The sequence below is a fragment of the Electrophorus electricus genome, chromosome 18 (assembly GCF_041902795.1).
Source record: "Electrophorus electricus isolate QZ-2024a chromosome 18, ASM4190279v1, whole genome shotgun sequence".
Lineage (NCBI taxonomy): Eukaryota > Metazoa > Chordata > Actinopteri > Gymnotiformes > Gymnotidae > Electrophorus > Electrophorus electricus.
In genome coordinates, this window is record NC_137514.1 from 19,808,248 (window position 1) to 19,833,588 (window position 25,341).

Genomic DNA, 25,341 nt, shown 5'->3' on the forward strand with positions numbered 1-25,341 from the left:
TTTTCCCATGAGAAAGGCATACCTTTTGAGCTTTTAAACTTGTAATGCTCACACACACAAATTGAGAAAGAAAAAAAAAAATCTCATGCACTATCAATGTTTCAAAGTAGCTCATTACTCATTATCATCGTTTTTTCACATGAAATGGATAATTATAGAATTATATCATATTTCTATAAATGGCACTGCTCATGTCAGGACCCCAGTTTCTCTTCTTGCTGAAACCAAGAGCAAATGATTCAATGTCCAACAGGTCCATGACCTGCTGATTTCAGATATACAGGAGGAACAAATTCATAATGGAAGAGAGGAAGAAGAGATATCTGAAGAACATGATGATGAGGAATATAATATTGATAATGAGGAAGAACTCCATGAAGACCATCAAGCTGAGAGAGGCATTTTTGTCAAAGAACAAGCTTTGTTCTGGTCCTCATCACCCTTTGTTGATCAGGGCAGGCTGGCAGCACGCAATATAATGCAAATGAGTCCAGGGCCTACAAGATTAGTTATGTCCAATGCCAAGGACTTTGCCTCAACCTTCTGCCTCTTTATTACACCAGACATTGAAAAGATCATCCTTGAAATGACAAATATGCAGGGTTTCCACAAGTATGGAGAAGACTGGAAGAAGATGGATGCCATTGACCTGCATGCCTATGTAGGTCTGCTATTCTTGGGTGGTGTATACAGATCCTGAAGGGAAGCCACATCCAGTCTTTGGGATGCTGAAAGTGGAAGGGCAATTTTTTGTGCCACAATGCCTCTGAAGGTGTTTCACACTTTTTCAAGAATTCTCAGATTTCACAACCGTGACTTGAGACCTGTACAACTTGTCTCAGATAAACCAGATAAGCACTCCGGGATGTGTAGGAAAAGTGGGTGGAGCGTCTACCCTGTCTTTACAATCCATGGCATGAAGTCACAATAGATAAGCAACAGATTTCATTCAGATGTAACTTTTTATTTGTAATACATTTATATTTTACTATTAGTTGTATTTTTACTGATTTGACACAATTTCTATATTTTTTGTGACCCTGATATTGAGATCTGTCTCTCTTTGTGTCTGTCAGAAGGTCACTGTCCTTTCAGCCAGTACATGCCTTGCAAGCCACTGAAGTATGGAAACAAGATGTTGGCTGCCTGTGATGTACAATCCAGCTATGCTTGGAAAATGCAAGTGTACACAGGGAAGCTGAAGGGTGGAGTCCCAGAGAAGAATCAAGGGATGCATGTTGTTCCTCAAGGTCTGAGGGGGCACACTGTTATGTGTGGCAATTTTGTTATGTCATATGAACTTGGCCAGCAGCTACTGAAGATGATGATATCCATGGTAGGAACACAGTTAAAAAGAACAAGCCTGAACTCCCTGCTACACTCCTTACAACAAAGCAGAGAGACATCTTTTCTTCCAAGTTTGCCTTTACCCCCACTACCATGCTTGCTTCTTGTTGCCCAAAGAGAAACAAAAATGTTTTCCTCATGAGTACATTGCACAAGGATGCTAAGATCAGCCATTGTGAAGACAGGAAGCTGGTTATTATCCTGGAATACGGCAAAAACAAAGCTGTAGAGAACCTGAACATAAAGTTGCAGGAGGAGGACTGCGTGCTGGCTGCTGGTAATCTTTATAACATCATCGATGTGTCTGCTTACAATGCATTAGTTTTCTGGAATAAGAACAACCCGAAATGGATGCCTGGTAAGATTAACAAGAGGAGGGTGTTCCTGGAGCAGCTGGGAAAGGCACGAGTAACCCCCTATATTCAAAGAAGGGAGCACCTCCCCCACACAGCAGCCTCTGCAACAATCATGAGAGGTATTCAGAGGGCTGAATCTACCATGAGCCACCTGAGGATTTAGCCAGGGCAGGTAAACGGAAGAAATGCCAAAGCTTTCCCCTTAGGTAGGACTATGAAACAAACACTGTGTGCTGCAAATGCCAAAAGTACATCTGCAATACCCATGCACACAAACTGACATACTGCTTTAAATGTGCAGAATAATCCAAAAATAATACATTGCATTTAACAGAATATTTATAATGGTTTTCCTCTTAATTTACAGTGGTGCAGTAAGTTTGATGTAATAATTTTTCATGCATCTGCTGGGCTTATAGCTGATTTGTGATGGACGAGGGTTAAGCAGAATACGGGGACAAGGCACGTCAAACAAACATATGTTTTATTTACACATGAAACATACACATCTTAGCACAGACTACTTGGATCAAACAACTTTGACAATACGAAATGAGACTTATACACACACATAACAATTACACACAACAGGGATCAGGTGAATGACACAAGAGGGTGTGGCAATACAGACACACAGACGCGAACACACACAGACCCGCACACACAGACTTGAGGGGGGAGGGGTCATACCGTGACAGAGCCCCCCCTCAAGGGCGCAACTTCCGGCGCGCCAACCTACCAGGCTGCGGCCCCGAGACCAACACCAAAAGGTGACGTTGGAGGACCAGACAACTTGCCACGGGCCAGTGCATACAGGGTAGTGGGGGAAGGACAGGGACCAAGACGATGACAGACACAGGGACGCATACACTAACGGGCACAGGCACAGACAGAAAGGGGAACAAAGTGACCGATACATTTAGTGTAATCGGGACAGACACGGTGACAGGGACAGGCACATGAACACCACCACACACATTCACTAGTCCGGGGAAGGGGGAAGGAACTCCAGCCAGTCCCCCAGTCATCGGCTGGGTCGGAGACCGACCAGCCTGGCGGGGAGTGTCCCTCGCCAGCTTAGGTAGCGGTGACTGTCCTGGTTTCGGCACATGTGTGTCGGGATGCGCACCAGCTGTGTCTCCCGGTTCTGGTGCAGGTATTGGTGCCGCTGCCTTTTTGCCTTCACGAGGCTTCGGCATAGGCGCATGCACTCTGGGGCTCTTCGCCTTAAGGGGAGGGAGTGTCCTCACCGACGACGACCACATCCTGCTAGCCAACCGGGTTAGCCTGCTCGCTCCTGGGCGGCGTGCCCTGGGCGGTGCCTTAGGTGCTGGAGGCTCCTTGGTCTGTGAGCTTTTGGCATCACTGTGGGAGGGAAGATCCCTATGAGGGTCCTCTTCTACCTCCATTGGAGCTTCCTCCTCACGATCGGATCCCCTTTCCGACAACAGACATACGTCGCTGCACTCCTCTGTCTCTCCGTAATCCATGTAGCCCCTATGAATGTCCAGGCATGGGTCGTAGGACCCAGCAGAAACCATCTCCGAGTACTGGTCCTCTTGGTCCGGCTGTTCCCCGCAGCACTCTGCAGTGTCCGATCCCGGGCCATACACATACACCCCAAAATTGTTCAGCGGGTTCCTCCCTCCCGGTAGTTCCTTGGAGCGAGGCCAGGATAAGGGAAGGCCTCTCCACTGGACACTATGAGTCCACAGAGTCCGACTCCGAGTACTGGAAGTTGTTGTACCAGTCCAGGTCGCCCACCCGGGTTCCGTACGCCTCTCCTGCTTCTGCACCTGGACCTGCACCTGGAGTCAGGAGGGTGCCCAAGACCATGGGAGACCTCGCTGCGCGTGCTGTGGGAGGACGTTGACTTCCCTTCTTTCCCTTCTTCTTTTTGCCTTTCCCAGGCATCCTTGGTAGGTCGGTGTTTCTGTGATGGACGAGGGTTAAGCAGGATTCGGGGACGAGGCACGTCGAACATAAACATACGTTTTATTTACACATGAAACATACACGTCTTAACACAGACTACTTGGATCAAACACCGACAACTTTGAGATACCAAACGAGACTTATACACACAACAATTACACAAAGAGGGATCAGGTGAACAACACAAGAGGGCGTGGCAATACAGACACACAGACGCGTGGACACAGACTTGATGGGGTAGGAGCCGTACCGTGACATGATTCCAATTTAATAACTGTTATTAATGTATTATCTTTTCCTTAAATGCATTGTCTTTTATTAAAATAAAACATAATCTATAATCTGTGCCATTAACTGCCTAAACAAATGTGTGAACTTTAAAGCTCACACACTATGGACTAACCATCTTATAAATGTTCAAGACTCAGACAAATTCTTAATATTTAAAGTTAGGCTGAAATCTATACAGTCAGGGATTTTGTCTACTACGTCCCATCTTAGGTAAAGGTGTAGATCTGTGGGGTCCATGGGCCTTGAGATTTGTGGTAAACAGGGCTGTTATGAAGCTGTCACCTCTCTTTTGTCACTCAGGTTTGTTGACTGATGGCGGATTGCTGATGTTCAAGCAATGTTTGCCTGTGTTTACCCCAATTAACCTTATCAACTGTGATTGACAATTTACTAAACTGGTAAAACTGCTACATAATCATGATATCTTCAGTAGGTGTGCTGATGTCAATCCTCATCAATGGAGAGCTACTTCCTTCTGTGTCATGCTCTCTAGCCTGAACTTCATCTCCCAGCATTCACCTGTCGCCAGTTTCCCTGTCACTCAGACCGGTTCCTCCAATCATCACACCCTCACCAGATTTGCAGCCACGGACTACTGATTGTTTTCACCTGTTCCTCATTACTTCCCTGTCCATTCATTTCCACATATTCTCTTTGAACAATTGCAATCACATGTGTACTGAGTGTTATCTCTGTCTGTTTTTTTTTTTGTTTTGTTTTTTTTTGAACTGGTTCTGGATTATCATCTCTGTCTTGTCCCTACCTAGTAATTTGCCTTGTTGGACTGCTCTCTACTTTTGTGCACTGTTGACTGTTGTCTGGATTACTCTATTGTCTACCCTTTAAATTCTGTCTGATTCTGTTGCAGTACTCTGAACGCAGATTATCCTTTTGTAAATAAAACTAACTCATTTACTCACATCTGCAATCGTCTGTCTCTGTACTGGTTCAAGAAAGACTTTGCCCCATTGCAGATGGCAGATGTGTATGCCTTTTCCTCCGCTATCGAAAGGAAACCAAGAGAGATTACCGGAACAACACCAACTAATATTTGGAATATTTATTAATCTGTCTCTGCTCTGAGCCAGTAACAACACAACCAGCAGAAACAGCTGTAGTTGGTGGTGGAAAATATGACAGGGCTGTCCATTACCCTGCAGTCTCTAAGATCCCCACAACCAATTCAGGTACCTCAAACAGTTACTACTGTGATGGAGCAGACCGGAACTGTCTTCTGGGTGAGCTCATAGCTCATCACCTGTGCTATCTGTAAGAGGTCTTCTTAGTCTTCCTTCATTTCTGAGTCGTTCCAGTTCAGAGTGTATTTTGTTTTCTCTGTCATTTTCAATCCTAATTTCAGTTATTTCACTATGTTTGTTTTTGGATTTATCCTTTTCGATTTTGTCTGCTTATTTGTATTCTGAGTGTTAATAAATATGTACTTGGATACTACACTCCATTAACCCTTTAACATACTAGACTACCATAGCATTTTCTCTGTGTACTACTGGTCTCCATTGTGACTCATCACACTCAACTGTGACCTATCAGCCTAATCATCACCCTCTATATTGCTTCTAGTGACTCCCAGTAGTTATGAAGTATTGCCAGCATTTCCTTGTCAGAATAACAAGCCTTTTATTGTCACTGCATATTTGGGTTTTGATTTGTTGCTTTATCCCTTACCTGTACCTTTGAATCTTTGTTTACTGGTTTTTGACTGCTGCCTGTCTTGTTTCTGAGTTTTGCCTCTGACCCTACTCCATTGTACTCAGTAAAACTCCTGCACTACGATCCTATCCCTGTGTCCAAGTCCACTTTGCCACAAAGCCAAAAGAGAAAAAAACAAACACAGTGACTCAAACGTTACTTTGAGTCGAGTAAACGAGACATTTGAGCTTAAGACACAGTTTGAAGTTGTCATGAGCACAGAATCAATTATTTCAGCGTTTATAATTATCCCCCAAGAATGGTTTATTATGGAATGCATGGTGGCAGGAGAAGACTCCTTATATAAGTCACTAGAGGGCTCTGAGGATACACAACATTTGGTTGTATAATTAGAAAAAGATTCTCAGCGAGGTGAAATCATAGAAAATGGCTCTGGTATCCTTATAATAAGAGTTATTTTATCTGGTGGAACTTAAAATCCAGCTGCATGCGAACGCAGAGTTTTAAACAGGTATAAGAAACACGTATCATATATTGGAATTCCCCCCACAATCCAAGCAGTGAATTACATCTTCTGGGGTAAAGGGCACCTCCACGGCATAGCCGTGGACACCCTGCTAAAGTTACTGACCACCCCACTGTCCTTCCTCCAACTGTTTCACACAGGTTGAGAATTTACTAATAAGTAATAAGGTTACTAATAAGTAGCTGACATGCTCTGCTTAGAATAAACATGCTGTTTCCATGTAATTATGTAGCACATTAATTGATAATTTAATATCAATATTGATCTAATGCTGATGGAATAAATTTAATATCAACTAAACTTCTAATGTTTTCTATGGACATTTTGAGATTTATTTTTATATATGAACATTCAGATAATTGTGCTACTGTAGCCTGCAACCACTCAAGATGTGCTACATATACATTTATATACATTTATATTTGTGGCATATAACAATAAAAATAATCAATAATCAAAAACCAATAAAATAATCAGCACTGAAGCTTCAGTTGTCATCACCCATTCCTACTGATCCCTTCACAAATAAACACTTGCAACAATTACTGGAATTTATTACATTAACAATAATTGCAAAGCATGCACTATTTGCAACATGGTGCAGCACTGTACATTAAGATGTTTGCAACATCATCAATATTTCAAACTCACCAGCTTTTCACATTAGCTGCAAAGTGCAATTGTACACATTTTAAAACCTTTAATGACTGGACTGAAGGCAGGGACTTCCCAGTAGCTGGCAAGTTCAAAAGGCTTTATTGTCACTTCAGCTTTATACAAGTACCCAGCAAAACAAAACATTGTTCTTCCAGGACCATGGTGCGACACAAAACAAGTGCAACAGACAACACACTACACGAGTGCAACAATACAGTGCAGTGCAATAATACTATACAATAAATACAGGACAGGACCAATACACAATGAACATTATTTTTAACCAGTACACTACTGGGAATATGCAACGCGGGTTTGTGCATAGGCATCAGTGACATACTGTATTGAACATAGCAGTCACCAGTAGGAGCCACAAGCAGTTCAGAATACAGTACTGATTTAGTACAGTATTCTAGCAGCAGGTAGGAACAATGTGCAAGAGGGCAAAAGGATTGCATATTATATGTGAATTTTGACTTGAACAATTTGTCCGATATAAAAACAATGTGTGTGTGTTTGTGTGTGTGTGTGTGTGTGTGTGTGTGTGTGTGTGTGTGCATGAATGTGTATAAGCATGTGTCTATGCGTTAACCATTGTCTCCAAGAGCATAACAGTCCAAAAGCTAATACTGTGGACATGAATCAATCAAAACAGACTGATATTTTAGCACCTAGCCAGCAGTACATAAGCACTTGTCATGATTCCCTGTCGTCATAGTTCCTATGGTGAGGAACTCCTCATGGCCTTTATGTTTTGGCATATTTCTTGATTCTGTTTTTGATTTCACCATGTCGCCCTGGCTTGATTGAACCCAGCTGTTCCTCGGTGTCTTTTAATTCCTTAGTGTATTTAACCCTTGCATTTCTGGTTCTTGTCGCTGGTCATCACACTATGCACGTGTTCTGACTCCCGGTCCTCAGTTCTGTTATTAATTTCTCTGTAACTGGATTTACCCATAATAAATGTTGCGCTTCTCAGTAATGATGAGCATCCAGTCTCTCTTTACTCATCTTTACATCATACAGATAATAACTATGTCACATTTATATCACATCTGTTAATTTTTACTGAGTTACTGAGTTATATACATGTTTTTTTTTTCTTTTTTGAAAACAGCATTACAAATTTTAAGTGCATAGCTCAAATTACACCAGACTTAAAATGCTTGTTCACAGAAACTTGCTATAGCCCTCCAAGTCTGGTTTGAATGATTCATTATGAAACAATGTAGCAGTTCAGGGAATTTAAGTCTATACCATATAGAACAGCACAGCACACAGGACTACCTATCTATACTTATTATGTTATCTTATCATATAATTATCATGTGATTATTATATAATTCATGCAGGCTATTAGAACAGCACAGTACAGTGCTTATCTTTTTACACCATCACCAAAAATTTAAATCAGAAACACAACAGCAGTTCACATTAGATCCATCATGCCAGTTTCTACCTTTTAAACACCTGACTTGTCTTTAAAATGTTTCAAATTGACAGTGTTTTCACTAAGTATTCGCAAATGTGATGTAAAAATTTAAAAATCCTAGTTCAGTCTAAACCAGATTTCACATGCACATGCCTTTTCATTCAGTCCCATCACAAGGGCTGTAAATGTTACTGGAAATTAATGACATACTATAACATTAGCCTTGAACTTTTTGTTTGTGTCATAGTGCAACACAACACCAGAGCATCACAGTACACAGGACTACCTAAGTTTAGGTAGGTACATAGGCAAGCACAACAGTAGGAGATAAAGGCAATGTACAGTGATTCAAGTACAAACATGATACAGTCACACAAGACAAAAGACAGGACAACATAATGTGCATTCTGTTGGCTAGGTTGTGTGTCATCCAAGAAACAGTAGGAATGTGGGGAATTAAGTCTTTAAAGTGTTGACTCTTTTGACTATTGCAAAGTTTGATTTGTAGATGTAAAGTACCAGGCAAAAAATTCTAACACCTTCATGTCTTTAAATAAGTTGCTACATGACACACTGTTTTCATGACACCAGCACCCATCTGACCACCATGACTAAACTTCACACTAAACCAGAATTACTGGAATATAACCTCTCACCCAGTTCCCTCATAACTAAACAGTTGTAACAATTACTGGAATTTAATGCAATATGTTAACACTATTTCAAGGCATGCAGTATTTGCAACATGGAGCAACACGCAACAATAGTCTTATTTTTCACATTAGATGCATCATTTCACATTAGATGAAAAGTGCAAGTGTACACATTTTGAAACCTTTCATGAACAGTCTGAGGGCAGGGATTTCCCAGTAGCTGAAGGAGCAGCGCAGCAGTGTCTATAGAAGCATACTAGCCATTGTCTCCAAGAGCATAACAGTCCACAAGATAATACATGATAATACATCACAGAAGTTACTTGATAAATATAGTCACATGTAACTTTTCTACTACCCATTTACTCCCTTAATCCAGTCAAAATTAAACTTTACACATTTGTCCACCATATCAGTTTAAAGTCCTCAACTAAGTCTGCCTGGTATGAGACAATATGAATCAGTGTAACAGTCAGTGGAATTTAATGCCATATTATAACATTAGGCTTGAATGTTTGTGTCATAGTTCAACACACAACAGTAGATCAACATAGTACACAGGGCTACCTAAGTCTATGTAGAAAGTAGAAAATGGCAGGACACAGTAAATACAAAAATACAAAAATGTAATTTAGGTATAAACATGGTGATACAGTCACAAAAGACAAAAGACAGGACAACATAATGTGCATTCTGTTGGCTAGGTTGAGTGTCATCCAAGAAACAGTAGGAATGTGGGGAATTAAGTCTTTAAAGTGTTGACTATTTTGACTATTGCAAAGTTTGATTTGTAGATGTAAAGTACCAAGCAAAAAATTCTAACACCTTCATGTCTTTAAATAAGTTGTTACATGACACACTGTTTTCATGACACCAGCACCCATCTGACCACCATGACTAAACTTCACACATTATTTCACAACTTACATTCCAAGCCCTGCAATAAGGCTGGTTTGTATTAGTCCATATGATTCAATGTAACAGTTACTGGAATGTAATACCATACCATATAGAACAGTACACTACACATATCTGACTGTACGTGTAATCATATTATCAGGTAATCAATGTAGGCTATTAAATCAATACAGCGGAGTTCATTTTTTTGATATAATATTATATAATAATAATAATAATAATAATAATAATATGTGAGGAATCAAGTCTTTAAAATGTCGACTCTTTAGTCTGTTGCAAAAGGCTAAGTATGATTTGTAGATGGAAAGTACCAGGCAAAATATGATAACACCATGTCTTTAAATATGTTGCTACATGACACACTGTTTTCACGACACTGGCACCCATCTGACCACCATGACTAAACTTCACATACTACTTCACAACTTAAATTTGAAGCCTTGCTCTAATGTCCAAGAGGTGCTCACAAAATAATGCAGGGTTTATAGATAATTGGAACACATTTGAGGGCAAGCCTGGCATTTTAGGGCAGGATGGTATCCATCCTAGTAGGGAGGTCACTGCTCTCCTTCCCTGTAATATAAGCCACAGTTTCATGACATGCCTCATTAATCTATGACAATCCAAAGCAGAGGCCAGCAGACAAAGAGGCTAAATGAACCGTCTGCTGGTCGCTTCGTAACATCACCTGAGGTTCATCATATTGACATTGTGTCTGTTCCCTAAGCTAAACAGAAAAACAAAAAACAAAGAATAACATGTTTTTATAACATAATTAGTATTAAAGTAACAGAACACTGCCTGCACCTTTTATCTAAAGATGGGATTACTAAATGTTAGATCCCTAACATCTAAAGCACTCATGAACTGAAATCCTAACAGATCATAGATTTAATTTACTTTGCTTAACAGAAACCTGGATCAAGCCAAATGACTACATATCTTTAAATTATGCATGTGCTTCTGCCTACAGCTATATACAATGCCCTTGTCTAACTGGCCATGGCGGTGGCATTGCAGTTATTTATAGTGACACATTAGGCATAAACCATAGAGCTTGCTATGATTTTTAGTCCTTTGAAATTATTTTTACTATCATAAATGATGCATACAGCAATAAAAAGCCCACCCAGCTTCTTCCATTATTTGGCATCTACAGGCCACCAGGACCCTACTCAGAATTTATTAAGCAATTTGCAGATTTCTTTTCTAATCTATTCACTCTAGTAGAATAGGAAACATTGTAACTCCCTACAATTCTGGGGTCTAGGCCAGCTCGTCACTGCCTCCACCTTGCCTGGTTGCATGCGTACGCTGCCCTCACAGATGACATAGCCTAGGAAGCTCACCTTTCCGCGGTGGAACTCACACTTTTCCAGTTTGTAGTAGAGGTGGTTCTGCAGGAGGGTGCCAAGGACAGCCCTTATGTCATGCACATGTTGGTCCCAGGAGGGGGAGTAGATCAGGATGTCATCAATATAAGGGACAACAGATATACCCAAGAACTCCCGTAGGACCTCATTGATGTAGGCCTGGAAGACAGAAGGGGCTGTGACTATACCATAGGGTAGGACCAAATACTTGTAGTGTCTGGATGACGTGCTGAAGGTGGTTTTCCACTCATGGCCTTCTCTAATCCTAATTAGGTTGTATGCAGTATGAAGATCCAGCTTAGTGAACCACTGGGCTCCCCTCAGCTGTTCGAGTGCTGCAGGGACTAGGGGAAGGGGGTAAGGGTACTCTACCAGTAGCCTGTTAAGCCCTCTATAGTCCATGCAGGGTCGCAACCCTCCATCCTTCTTCTTCACGAAGAAGACACTCGCGGAGGCTGCCGAGGTGGAGGGACGAATGTACCCTTGTTGCAGTGCCTCTTTGATGTACTGTGCCATTATCTGATCCTCCTCTTGGGAGAGCGGGTGAACCCTACATCGGGGTGGAACGGAGCCGCTTTTGAGGGTGATGGTACAGTCCCATTCCCGATGTTGGGGAAATTGCATGACTTTCATGGGGCTAAACACCTCCTCCAGATCCCTATACTCTGGGGGTGCCCCGAGTTCTCCGGGCTTTCAACAGAGGTCGACTGCAGCGGCAACGTCCGGTGAGACAGGAACCGTGTTTTGCATGGAGCTGCCCACTCGAGGACACGGTTGTCAGACCAGTGTAGATGGGGGATGTGAGTCCTTAGCCAGGGGAGCCCTAGAGTTACGGGATGAGAGAGGGAGGGAAGGAGGTAAAAGGAAATCCACTCCACATGACCCCCTCTGGTCTCGAGGAGTACACGGGGAGTGACATGGGTTATAACCCCTGCTCCCATGAGTCCTCCATCTAGTGCCCGCACACTAAGTGGAGTAGGAAGAGAGATGGCCTTTATCCCCAACCTCCTAGCAAAGCACCAGTCCATTATGTTGCCTGCTGCCCCTGAATCGACTAGAGAGGATACAGAGAGCTGGCGACACTGATGTTTTACTAAAACTGGTAGCTTGCACAGCGATAGGTCTAAAAACTCACTCACCAACTGCTCACCTTTTCCTCGGTTCAGGAGCTTGCCTCGCATTCCTGCTACACCCATCTGCATCGGCTCTGTGGGGTTGTCCCCTGGTACCGCAAGGGAATCGTTTTCTCGCTGCGTCAAACCCCAATGCAGCTGTCTGCAGCGCTCTTGTAGAAGGTGATCGTATGTAATCGCGAAGCGCACCACCTCGTTCAGGGAGGAAGGCTCTGGTTTGCATGCCAATTGCTCCTGCAGGTCTACCTTCAGTCCGTGCACAAAGGCGTCCACTAAGGCTGGCTCATTCCACTGAGTCCCAGCCGCTAGTGTGCAGAACTCTATGGCGTAGTCCACCACGTTGTGGAGTCCCTGTCTCAGCCTGAGTATCGACTGCTCGCAAACCCTCCCTTGTCGAGGGTGATAAAAAAAAAGCCTTAAGCTCCTGAAAAAATGCCTTAAGCCGCATTGCACGAGAAAGCCCTCACACCCCTCTGGGTCTCCTCCGTACTGCTCGGGGGTTGCTATGAGGCACTTCATCTTTTCCGGCATAGGTGGGGAGACGGGAGGGGCGACTCACTGCTCTGTGCCGGGAGTCAGGCTACTGATATGCTGCCTGAGATTCAGAACAAGGGAGCATATCTCCCCTATCTCCTGCTGTTGCTGCTCCATAGCCGCCTTCTGGGCAGCAAGCAGGTGGACCCACTCGGGGTTACTCACCTCGCTTCCTTTTGGCTACACATTCTGTGACGCGGCGGGTAGATGGAAGCAAGAGGTGGGTCAGCAGAGAGGTAATCTTTATTTTCCATCGGTAACCCATGATGGGAACATGGGATTTCAAATACAAGCAGTAGAGGAGCTAGTCTTCCACTATACAATCAATTAAGCGTGGTTCGGCTTGACACAACAGGACCGCTAATGTGCAATTCCGTCTCCTCGGATATGGGAGTAAAAATAGAGCAGGGAGTGAATGGGAAATAGGTGAAGGCAGTTAGTAATCAGGGGATTGTGAACGGGGCAGGTGCGATGAGTAGTCCCTAGCAGGGGTGGGTGTGTCTCCCCTGCGAACTGGCTGACCAACCATGACAAAAAGCCATTATTGTAAGCGATTTCAATATTCACTTTGATAGTGCCCAAGACCCCCTGAGATCGGCCTTTAGTTCTATATTAGAATCAATTGTTTTGACCCAGTGCATAAGAGAATCCACACACTCCGGTGGACATATGCATGACTTAGGACTGACATACGGTGTAGACAGAAAACCCCAGTTGGATGCCAGCCAAACCCAGTTGGATGCCAACTCAGACCATTCCCTAATTTCATTTGAACTATGTATGAGCCACAAAATAGTAACCTCTCCTTGCTATCATACCAGACGCACAATCACGTCAGCAATTGCAGCTAGATTAATTGCGAATCTCCAAGATTTATCATTTGCAACTAGGATACCCTCAAATCCCACAGAATTTGATCAAATAAATGAATGCTTAGAATCAGTAGTCTGCTGCACACTTAATGATGTTGCTTAAGAATAAAAAAAAAAATGGGAAAAAAATAGTACCTTGGTATCATGACCAAATTCACAATTTAAAACAAAACACTTGAAAAATAGAAAGTAAATGGCTCCACACTAAGCTTGTAGTCTTCCAGTGTGCATGGAAGGAGAGCTTTCTCAATGACAGAAAAGCATTTATAACCACTCGAACATCTTATCTCTCAAGCATAATAGCAAATTGCAAAAAATCCTAGAGCTCTTTTTAGTACAAGTGCACATCTAACAAGGAATAGAAATGACACCAATGCTCAGATTACAACATCACACAGTAGTAATGAGTTCATTAATTTCTTTAATGAGAAAATTAAGCACATTTGAGATAATATTGAGTATTAGCATGACATCAGGCAGCTACTTAGAGATCAGAACAACCGAGCTAAAAATGACTCTAGAATCCTTTACACCTATCCAAGAACCAGAACTTGCGTCTCTAATCTCGCACTCAAAATCCTCCACTTGCTTATTAGATTCACTACCCACAGACTTGGTTAAGGAAATCCTACCTGAAGTAATTGAACCTTTACTAAATTTAATAAACTCTTCCTTGAACCTTGGCTATATTCCTAAAACATTCATATTGGCAGTATTCAGATCACTTATCAAAAAAAATTTCCTTAACCCATGTCAGCTGTCAAACTACAGGCTGATATAATACCTACGTTTATTTCCAAGATCTTACAAAAAGCAGTAGCTCAGCAGCTAAGTTCATATCTGAATCAGAATCAGATATATGAAGTCTTTTAGTCTGGGTTTAGGCCTAATCACAGTAAGGAAACAGCACTAATTAAATTAGTTAATGACCTGTTGTTGGCTTCTGACCAGGGTTATGTTGCTTTGCTTATATTGCTTGATCTGATATTTGCTTATATTGCATTTGGCACTATAGATCACAACATTTTTCTAGATAGACTCAAAAATATTGTTGGTTTACAGCTTATCTACCAGTTTGTTAACATAAATGGAGACTTCTCAGCATACAAAAAGGTTAGTTATAGTGTCTGTTCTAGGGATTTGCTTTTTTCTTTATATATGCTACGTCTAGGTGACATTATACATAATCACTGTGCTAGTTTCCACTGCTACACTGATGATACTCAGCTATATGTCTCAACCAAACCAGAGGACATATATCAGCTTAGTATTAGTGATGAATGCATAAAAGATGTCAGACACTGGTTGTTGAACATCTTCCTCTCACTTAATCATGACAAAACAGAGGTGTTTCTATTAGGCCCAGAGACAGTGAGGTCCTCACTATCTATTTACTCAATGAGCCTCAGTTGTCTCCCAATGAGATCTTCTCTAACAGTTAAAGATCTTCGAGTTATTATGGAGCCCAGTCTCTCATTCGAAGTTTATGTAAGTAATATTTCTAGGACCCCAGGAACATTTCTCCACCTTTCTCCACTTTCTCTTTTAAAGATTAAGAAAATGCTCTCCTCACATGATGCAGAAAACCTTGTCCATGCATTTATTATTTCAAGATTTGACTACTGTTATGTCTTACTATATGGCTGTACCATTAATTGCCTAAACAAGATCCAGCTAGTTCGACATGAAGCAGGCAGAGTTTTTACTAGAACTAGAAAATGTCACATGACTCCTATCCTAGCTACTTTACATTAGCTCCCATTAAAATTTTGTTATATATGTATTGATTCTAAAATACTTATAATAACCTACAAAGCTTAGATCAAAAGGTGCAGGCTCTTTACTAGTACCTCCCACACTATGGAATAACCTTCCTGTTAATGTTTTAAGACTCAGACACAGTCTCAATATTTAAGGCTAGGCTAAAAACCTCTCTGTACAGTCAGGCACTTTATTAACTACTTACCATCTTAGGTAAAGGTGTAGGTCTCGGGGTCCATGGGCATTGAGACCTATGGTAAACTGAGATGTTATGATGCTGTCACTTCATCTCTCTCTTGTCACTCAAGTTTGTTGATTAAAAATGGCAGAGTGCTGATGTTCCAGGGTGCCTTCTGGCTCTATAGCTAGAGCTCCCGGAGTACATCATTGCACATTATAGTTCCCTTATTTACATACCCTCGTACCTGGACAGGCCTAATCTAGTCTCTCTTTCTGCCAAGGTACACCTACACCTAATGTCACGATGTTACTGAGCCTCAATCCTTCTCAGCTGCCATGGCTGCTCCTAACAACCCCTGATGCCCCCTCCTGTAGCTCACCACACTTCCACCCTAGCCAACTACTTTTCTGATGCCCTTAATGGATATGCTCTTTCGGGATGGGTCTTGGACACATGCACAGCATCGGGACAAGACTAGGACCTCTAGAAAGTTGGACTAGACATTAATTAACATTAATGTTTTCATCTTTTATTTATTTTTCTCTTAAAATTGTTATTGTTGTGACCATTGTCGGCCAAAGGAGGATGCCCCCCCCCCCCCTCCCTTGAGGCAAGGTTTCTTTCTCATGGTCTAGGGAGTTTTTCCTTGCCACTGTCACCTTTGGCTTGCTCACTCGGGGCTTGGACTTGGACATTTGTAAAGCTGCTTTCTGAAAACATCTGTTGTAAAAAGTGCTATGTAAATACATTTTGATTTTTGATTGCTTTTGATGCAAACCAAGATTTACATATAGCTCTCATTCAGCTGCCTCTAAGAATTTTGAAACACACGCACACACATTTGTGCCATATTATAACATTAGGCTTGGACTTTTTGTCATATTGCAACACACAATAGTAGATAAACATAGTACACAGTTGCTATGTACAAATATGTTGCTATGTGACAGACTGTTTTCATGAAACCAACACCCATCAGACCGCCATGACTAAACTTCACAACTTAAGTTTGAAGCCCTGCTCTAAGGCTGGTTTGTATAAGTCAGCAAAATTCATTTACATGACACGTTTAGCCAAAGCAACTTATAATTATGTATGAAGAGAACAAAGCAATGGAGAGTTAAGGGTCTTGCTCAGGGGCCCACCAATGGCAATTTGGCAGTGGTGGGGTTTGAACCAGCAACCTTAAAATAAGGAATCAAGTAGCTTAACCACGCAGCTACCACTACCCGTCATGCAATGTAACATTTACTGGAGTTTAATACCTTACCATATAGAGAGTACAGTACACAGACATACCTAACTGTACTTGTAATCATATTATCAGGTAATCAATGCAGGCTATTACAGCATTACAGCAGAGTTCATTTTATGCCATCACCAAAAACTAAACTCAGAAACTCACCAGCATTTTGCATTAGTTCCAACATGCCAGTGTGTGCATTTTAAACACCTGGCTGTTAGAAACTGGTTCAAAGTGACCAGTCCTTCAGCTTCAATCTACTCCAAGTTACCCTCTGCCCTCCATCCTCTGTAGCTGGATCAATCCAGGAAAGTCAAGAGGCACTGACACCAAGTCATATCAAGAGAGTTCCACTTTATCGAGGAAAGCACAGAGTACATATGTGTCCTATATCTACTATCTAAATCTACAGGATGACGGGGAAAAATGAGGCATGTTCTAAGGGTCTACATAGAAAGGAAGAGACAAGGTTAGTAAAGATTAGATGCTCTCTGCATGAACGGGCCACGAGCTGTTCCCGTGCCCACCATGAGCCACTCCTGTGCTTAGAGAGAGCAGTGACAGAGAGAAAGGCAAAGCAAGAGGTATAGGAGACAGGAAGAGGGAGCGGATGAGCTCGGGTGACCAGCTCACGGTCAAGCCGCCATGTCATGGCTGATAAGCAGAGACCTTGCGTTTGGTGCCTGAAGACAGAAAGGCTCCAGTGTCTAACAATCTCTAGTGGGATTCTGTACAGAATCTAACACTGGATTGTCTTTAAAATGAGCAAAGAGACAATGCTGTCACCAAATGTGATGTAAAAATGTAAAAAGCCTAGTTCAGTCTAAACCAGACTTCACATGCACATACCCTTTCACTCAGTCTTAAGTTTGTAACACAAATGTCTTTACAAATGTTATGTGTCAGACTGTTTTCATGAAACTGGCACTATTTTGAAAACACTATACAAAATTACAGTGCTTAGTTCAATCGAAACAAAACTTCACCTGTTTCTTTATAACAACCTCTTGAAGCCCTCCACTTATTCTGGTTGGTATGCGTCTGGTTGATAATTTGATCATTTGAATTTGAACTGTAATTACAAGGCTCGCACTAATTCTGCATGTTTGACAGCCCTGCTGTAAACTCTTGATGGAAATAAAGGAATGCATTCTGCTTAAGTGTGCAAGCACTTCATTGAAATTTCCAACACATTGTTGCCACCTAACCTTTTAATAAAATAGTGGCCAAAGCCATATTGTCATGTGTCCATGTTGGATGAATTCTGTTTTCATGGTGTGTCACATCAGACTTGAGAAAGTGCTTTGGCCCAGAATCAGTGAAATTTTAAACATTTCAGTCATTTTTTTCTCACACTATAACGCATATGTAACGTGTCGGCCCGAGTGCCGTAGGGCGAGGGGCAAGACGCACAGACTTCCTCGACAGGGACGAACATTTAATAACATAAACGACAGAGGCACTCACGTAATACAAACATGAAACGACTTGACATTAAACCGAATAAACATTGCCAAATAAAAAAGTCTCATAAACCATTATTCTCTATCCATTTAGATTTTTTTTTTGCTCATTTGCATATGGGAAACCTACTTTTATTAACTAGTCCTAAGTTTTTCAACCAATCTCCAAAAAAATGGGGTCTGATCTGTAATAATAATAAAAAGGATTCTGAAATTTCAAAACAATATGGCCACCATATGCAAATTAATCCTTTATTAAATTAGCATATAATTTGTTACATTTGTTACAACCTTGCCGAATATGACCTAAATTGTAAAAATTCATAAACCATGTAAGGGATCATCTCCTAATTTCAAACATGTTCATTGATTGAGGTTCTCATGGGGTATGCCAAGTTTGGTCCAAATGTATTTTTAGGGGGTGCTACAGTGCACAAAGACATCTAACATACTTAAAATTCACATTACTACAGATAAGTGTTGTGTAATGTGATTCAGATCTATGAATTGAATAACTTTGCCATTATGAATTATGTCAAATATCAAAACCAACTGTCCAATATTTAGACTTATTTATACAAACAATATTTATACAATAAAACATTTACACAGATACATGTAATAACAATATGATGTTAAGCCAAATTAGCCTTCAGGATGATCTGCAGTGCACAATTGCCTATTTTGCCAAAGGTTAAATGTCCTTGTAATAAGAGTGATGCATGAATTGTAGGTTAGTAAATAGGTGTGACATTTAGTAGGTTCTGTTCTGGCACATATGCCTTGTGGGACTCTTCTGTCCAAAGAGCCCATGGGACTATACGTGCTTGAACACAGAATTGCTGCTTGTGGCGATATTCAGTAATGATTTTTTTCAAAGCCCTTTAGTTTGCACAGTAATGTATGTGTACTGAACTGTGTGGAAGCGTGTATGGAGTGGAAGCTGGAAGTGAAGACTGCTCATTCACTTCCTTCAGTTTCAACTCAGAACATACAATTATTAGTGTTCATATAACCCAAATGAAAAGTGAGCAATAGATTTGAAAAGTAGAACTTTTCAGGGCTTTGGGAACTGCATCAAAAAACACTCAATATATGTTTGTGAAGAATAATAGCCAGTCTAAATATCAAAGCATGCTAGTACACAGGCTCTCATATGCAGTCAGTGTCTCATGGTGCTGGCCCGCCCACTCCCACCCACTGCAGCCCAGCTATATAACAAGTGAACCCAAGTCTTTTTTATACTGTATCATCTCTTTCTACACTGCCTCCAGTAAGACTTATTCCTCCAGACACAATGAACAAGATCATTGTGTATGAGCATTGTAACTTCCAGGGTCTCAGCAGAGAGTTTACTTCCAATGTCTCCAACTTGATTGATCACAGTTTTAATGACTGCATCTCCTCTTTGAAGATATTTGGTAACCCATGGGTGGTATACAGACACGTCAATTTCAAGGACATCCTGGCTGTCTATGAAGAGGGAGAATACTCTGCAGTGCAACACAATGATACTATTTCTTCAATGGAGTTAGTGACAGAAGACCTGACAGATCCTCAGATCACACTGTATGAACATGTAAACTACGGGGGCCAGAAGATTGTTGTTAACTGTGAGACCTCTCTGTGCTCTGGTTCTTTCAATGATCTTGCATCTTCTCATAAGGTGCAGAGAGGAGCCTGGATCCTATATGAGCATGCAAATAGAGGTGGATCTTTCATGGTGGCAAGAGCTTCTCATTGTGTGCCCAACTATGGTTTGTTCAATGACAAACTGTCTCACCTTCACCCTCTTAAGCCAGGTAGACCCATTATATCAGCAGAGGTCCAGTGGGACAAGAAGGAGGATCAAGTGAAATCTGTGGTCATTGAGTCTCTGTGTGGTCTGAATCATGGAGAACATGAACAAACCTTCTCCACACAGCTGATACGAGAGTACGACACATCTGTCACTGAGAGTTTCCGCTTCAGCATTGATACAACCATCACCTTGGGATCAAAATTTGAGGTAGATATCTTTGTGAAGGCAGAGCAGAACCTCTCTTTGAGTAATACTTTCACTGTGGAGAGGGGAAGCACCAACGCTAGAACTGAGAAGAAGAGTGTCCGAGTCACCCTGCCAGTCAAAGTCCCTCCCCACACCAAGCTCACTGTGAACGTGGTGAGGAAGGAGGTGGATGTGAAGGTCCCAGTCAAGCTGACCATCACCACAGGTAGCCACAGTGAAGTCGAGTATGGGGAATACAGATGCCAATGTGGGACCTCAGTCATGACTGAATTCATAGAGGAGAAGATCTAGTGCAGCAACTGGTAAGAAACACTTTCCACACTGCAATACAGGACATTTAAGCATACAATCATCAGTCCATAAATTTGAAGTCTTTGATTTTTGCTTTTAACTTGTAGAATTCTGCTGTACTCTGCACTGTACTGTATAATCATGAATGTTTCGATTCACCACAGCCCAGTTCTGCCTTCTTCATGTTTCCAGTGAGCCAGGTTGGTGTAGAGATGTTTCCGCTCTCAGTACCTACTACGCGCTTCTGATGTGCATCGGGGAATCACTTGATGTTAATGTTAATTAGAAAAAAAAAACATTTTTGAATAATCTTTCTTTCAATGTTAATCATTCATATTATTTACACATAATCAGCCTTATTAGCTTCTTTCATACACCTTAATATTCTATGCAAAAGTAGTCAGATTTTACCTGTTTTGACTTTTTGGAATCAAGGACTTGAATAAATAAACAAAATTAAGTGAGTAATAAAACATTTGGGGCCTCTGTCTTCTTTGACTTCACCACTGCATATAACCCTTGCCTGCCAAGAAAAACAGGCATCGCTTGTAATACAATTCAAGATAAAATTACATTAGTTAACTGCATAAATACAACTTCACAAAATGATTAGACATTAGCCCATGTTTATATAACACAAAGTTTTAATGTACACCTATTGAAAAGAAAAGAATGGGCTTTTTTCTAGTAAAGTTAAAAAAAAAAGTAGTTGGGAATCATCCCATTTAACCCATATATTCTGTTGGGGGTCCCTGAGACCCCAGAGTCTCTCTTACAGCTTACAAAACACCCATACCCTTCATTAAATAGCTAGATCCTTCGGGACTTTCCTAATTTTAGAATTCCACTATAAATAGAATGAGTAAACAATAATTTTACACTTTTCCAAACACACCCTATAAATACACTTCTGTTTGGAGTCACACGTGTGTTTTACACAAACAAACACATATACACACAAACATCTGCCATCATGTTAACAGTGCAGCTTTAGAAGAGATGTGAACCAAGGTTTATATGAAGTTTTCATTCAGCTGCCTTTGAGAATTTTTACATACACACACACACACATGTGCCATATTATAACATTAGGCTTAAATTTTTGTTTCATAGTTCAACACACAACAGCAGATCATCATAGCACACAGGGCTACCTAAGTGTGGGTAGACAGTAGAAGACGGCAGAACACAGTAAAAACAAAAAGACAATGTAATTTAAGCATAAACATGAAGATACAGTCACACAAGCCAAAAGACAGGACAATATAATATACATTCTGCTGGCTAGGTTGTTTGTCATCCAAGAAACAGTAGGAATGTGGGGAATTAAGTTTTTAAAGTGTTGACTCTTTTGATTGTTTCAAAGTGTGATTTGTAGATGTAAAGTACCAGGCAAAAAATTCTAACACCTTCATGTCTTTAAATAAGTTGCTACATGACACACTGTTTTCACGACACCAGCACCCATCTGACCACCATGACTAAACTTCACACATTATTTCACAACTTACATTCCAAGCCCTGCAATAAGGCTGGTTTGTATTAGTCAATATGATTCAATGTAACAGTTACTGGAATGTAATACCATACCATATAGAACAGTACGCTACACAGGCATATCTGACTGTAATCATATTATCAGTTAATCAGTGCAGGCGATTAAAGCAGTACAGCGGAGTTAATTCTTTCAAAATACCATCACTAAAAACTAAACTCAGAAACTCTCCAGCATTTCACATTAGTTCCATAATGCCAGTCTGTGAATTTTAAACATCTTAGCTTGTCTTTAAAATGTTGCAGAGAGACAGTGTTTTCACCAAACATTCACAAATGTGATGTAAAAATGTAAAAAGCCTAGGTTAGTCTAAATCATGCACATACCCTTTAACTAAGCCTTAAATTTGTAACACCTTCACGTCTTTGCAAATGTTGTATTGTATCAAGACTGTCATTATGAAACCGGCACATTTCTGATTTCCTGTGTTGCACCAACACCCCCTAGCAGGCCCGCCAGCCTAAACTAATAAATCACTTAATAACATAGAATATTCTTAAAATACTGTACATTTATCAACATGAAATTTCTTAGGACTAATAGACATACCTGCATACCGATTTTCAGCCATCCACATGCAGCTGTTCACCCGAAATCCCACGCTGAATACACGCTGAATCCCACGCTGAATTTAAATTATGTGAATTAAATTTCAAGAGGGGTAGGGGTGTTTTATGGCCTTCAACTTCCCAAGGCCATAAAGTTTGGCTATTTGTCCTTGCATGAGCCATAAACCTTTCTAACTGATAATAATAATAATAATAATAATAATAATAATAATAATAATAATAATAATAATAATAATAATTATTATTATTATTATTGTTGTTATTATTATTATTATTATTATTGTTATTATTATTATTATTATTATAATCAGTTATCTCAGGGGTGAGAATGCAGTCAAGAGAGAGAAAAGTTCCATTCTCCACTTCATCTCACCCATTTGGTCAAGGCCACAGGCATCAGCCCAATGATGTGAAGAAGGCTGTAGGTAGCAGGATACAGGGACAACACAACATTCACATATATACATCAACACCACTTTCTACTCTCTCAATTCTATGATGACAGATTCCATATCTACTTCATCATCTGTATGATCACTATGGGGTTGGTTACGTTCAGGTTCACTCAAATTTGGGGCAAAGTACAGACAAGGGTTGCTATCATAGTAGGCTCTGACTGGTGTGCTTTACACATTTACATTTACGGCATTTAGCAGACGAAAGTGCTTTGTCATTTACTCATAGAATATATCCAAGTACAGTAGGTTAGAATTAAACATACCAATTAACTGGAATACTGTAGAATACAAGTATGAATGCTTATACCTAGAAGTGCAAAATACATAAGGTCTATCTTAAACAATGATAAGTGCTATAAACAATAAGTGCTAGAGTATGTTAAACAACATAAACAATGCCCTACAATAAGTATTAAATTAGTCAATCAATATGGGAGCAGTGTCAGTTGTCCTTTCATTATTCTGCAAATAGGTGGGTCTTCAGTCTGCATTTGAAGACTGCAAGGGACTCTGCTGTCCGGACAGCAAGTGGGAGTTCATTCCACCAACTTGGGGCCAGGACAGGTCTCGTCCATGAGACCTGAAGCAAGGTATTTGAAGCCGAGCTGCACTTGAGGTTCAAAGTACTTGAGGTACGGATCGGGCCTTGACCATTGACCTCATGTATCAAGGGGCTGGTCCATTTTTGGCTTTGTAGGCAAGCATCAAGGTTTTAAATCTGATGCGTACAGCCAATGAAGAGAGCGCAGAAGTGGAGTAACGTGTGAACTTCGGAAGATTGGAGACCAGTCACGCTGCTGCATTCTGGACAAGTTGTAGAGGTTTGATGGCTCTTAGAGGAAGACAAGAAAGTAGTGAGTTGCAGTAGTCTAGCTTTGAGATCACAAGAGACTGTGCAAGCACCTGGGTAGCTTCTTGCCGAAAGAAAGGGTCGAATCCTTTGTATGTTACAAAGGAGGAATCTGCAAGACGGGGTTAGATTAGAAACAGGATTTGAGAACAACTGGTTGTCCAAAGTTACGCCCAGGCTACGGGCAGCTTCAGATGGTGATACCAGGGAGTTTGCAAAGGAAACAGTGAGGTCATGGTAAGGGTTGGGAGTACCTGGGATGAACAGAAGCTTGGTTTTACTGGGGTTGAGCTTCAAGTGGTGGGCTGTCATCCATGACGCGATGTCAGTCAAGCATGCCGAGATACGTCTGGAGACCTGCATGTCAGAAAGAAATAATTGAGTGTCATCAGCATAGCAGTGGTAGGAGAAATCATGAGAAGATATTATATCACCAAGAGAACGAGTATACAAAGAGAAGAGAAGAGGACCCAATACTGAGCCTTGTGGAACACCAGTGGAGAGTCGACATGGTTTGGATGTGGATCCTCTCCATGTCACCTGATAGGACTGAAATCATCTCCGAGCAGAGCCAGTTACACCAAGTCTGGAAAGAACAGAGAGAAGAATGTTGTGGTTCGCTTTGTCAAAAGCTGCTGAAAGGTATAGAAGAATCAAAACAGATGACTGTTTGGCAGCTTTAGCGGCATGAAGTTTCTCAGTCACTGCTATGAGGGCCATTTTCCGGAGTAAGAGATGAGGAAGTAGGGGAAGGGGGAGGATTAAGGAGAGAAGAAAAATAGTGAAGAGCTTGCATGGATCAGATGATGATGCTACAAATTTCTCTCTGTAGTAGGATGACTTTGCAGATGTTACTACATCTGTTACTTGAGTGTTTGTTGCTACAAAGAGATTCACCCAAGAACATAAAGTCTCCTGCTTGCATAAACTCTACATGCACTGGATATTTCAGTAGTTTCCCTAACACACCAAAGAAATGCTTGTTAGTTAACAATAGCCATTCACTCCAGTCTCTCTCTCTCTCTCTCTCACACACACACACACACACTCGCACACACACACACACACACACACACACACACACACTCACACACACACACACACACGCACACACGCACACACGCACACACACACTCGCACACGCACGCACACGCACACACACGCACACACACACACGCACACACACGCACACGCACGCACACGCACGCACACGCACACGCACACGCACACACACACACACACACACACACACACACACACACAC

General features: G+C 41.2%; 2 pseudogenes across 2 annotated transcripts; one reads left to right on the forward strand and one right to left on the reverse strand.

Moving 5' to 3' along the window:
• LOC145651998 (NLR family CARD domain-containing protein 3-like) overlaps positions 1-25,341 on the reverse strand; it is a 59,354-nt pseudogene that overhangs the window by 22,275 nt on the left and 11,738 nt on the right.
• On the forward strand, positions 19,605-21,081 carry LOC118242706 (epidermal differentiation-specific protein pseudogene; annotated as a pseudogene). 2 transcript variants are annotated; one of them, XR_014118334.1, is made up of 2 exons: positions 19,605-20,656; positions 20,810-21,081. The product of XR_014118334.1 is annotated as an epidermal differentiation-specific protein pseudogene, transcript variant X1 (transcript). The 2 variants fall into 2 exon arrangements; XR_014118335.1 differs by having other exon boundaries at positions 20,838-21,081.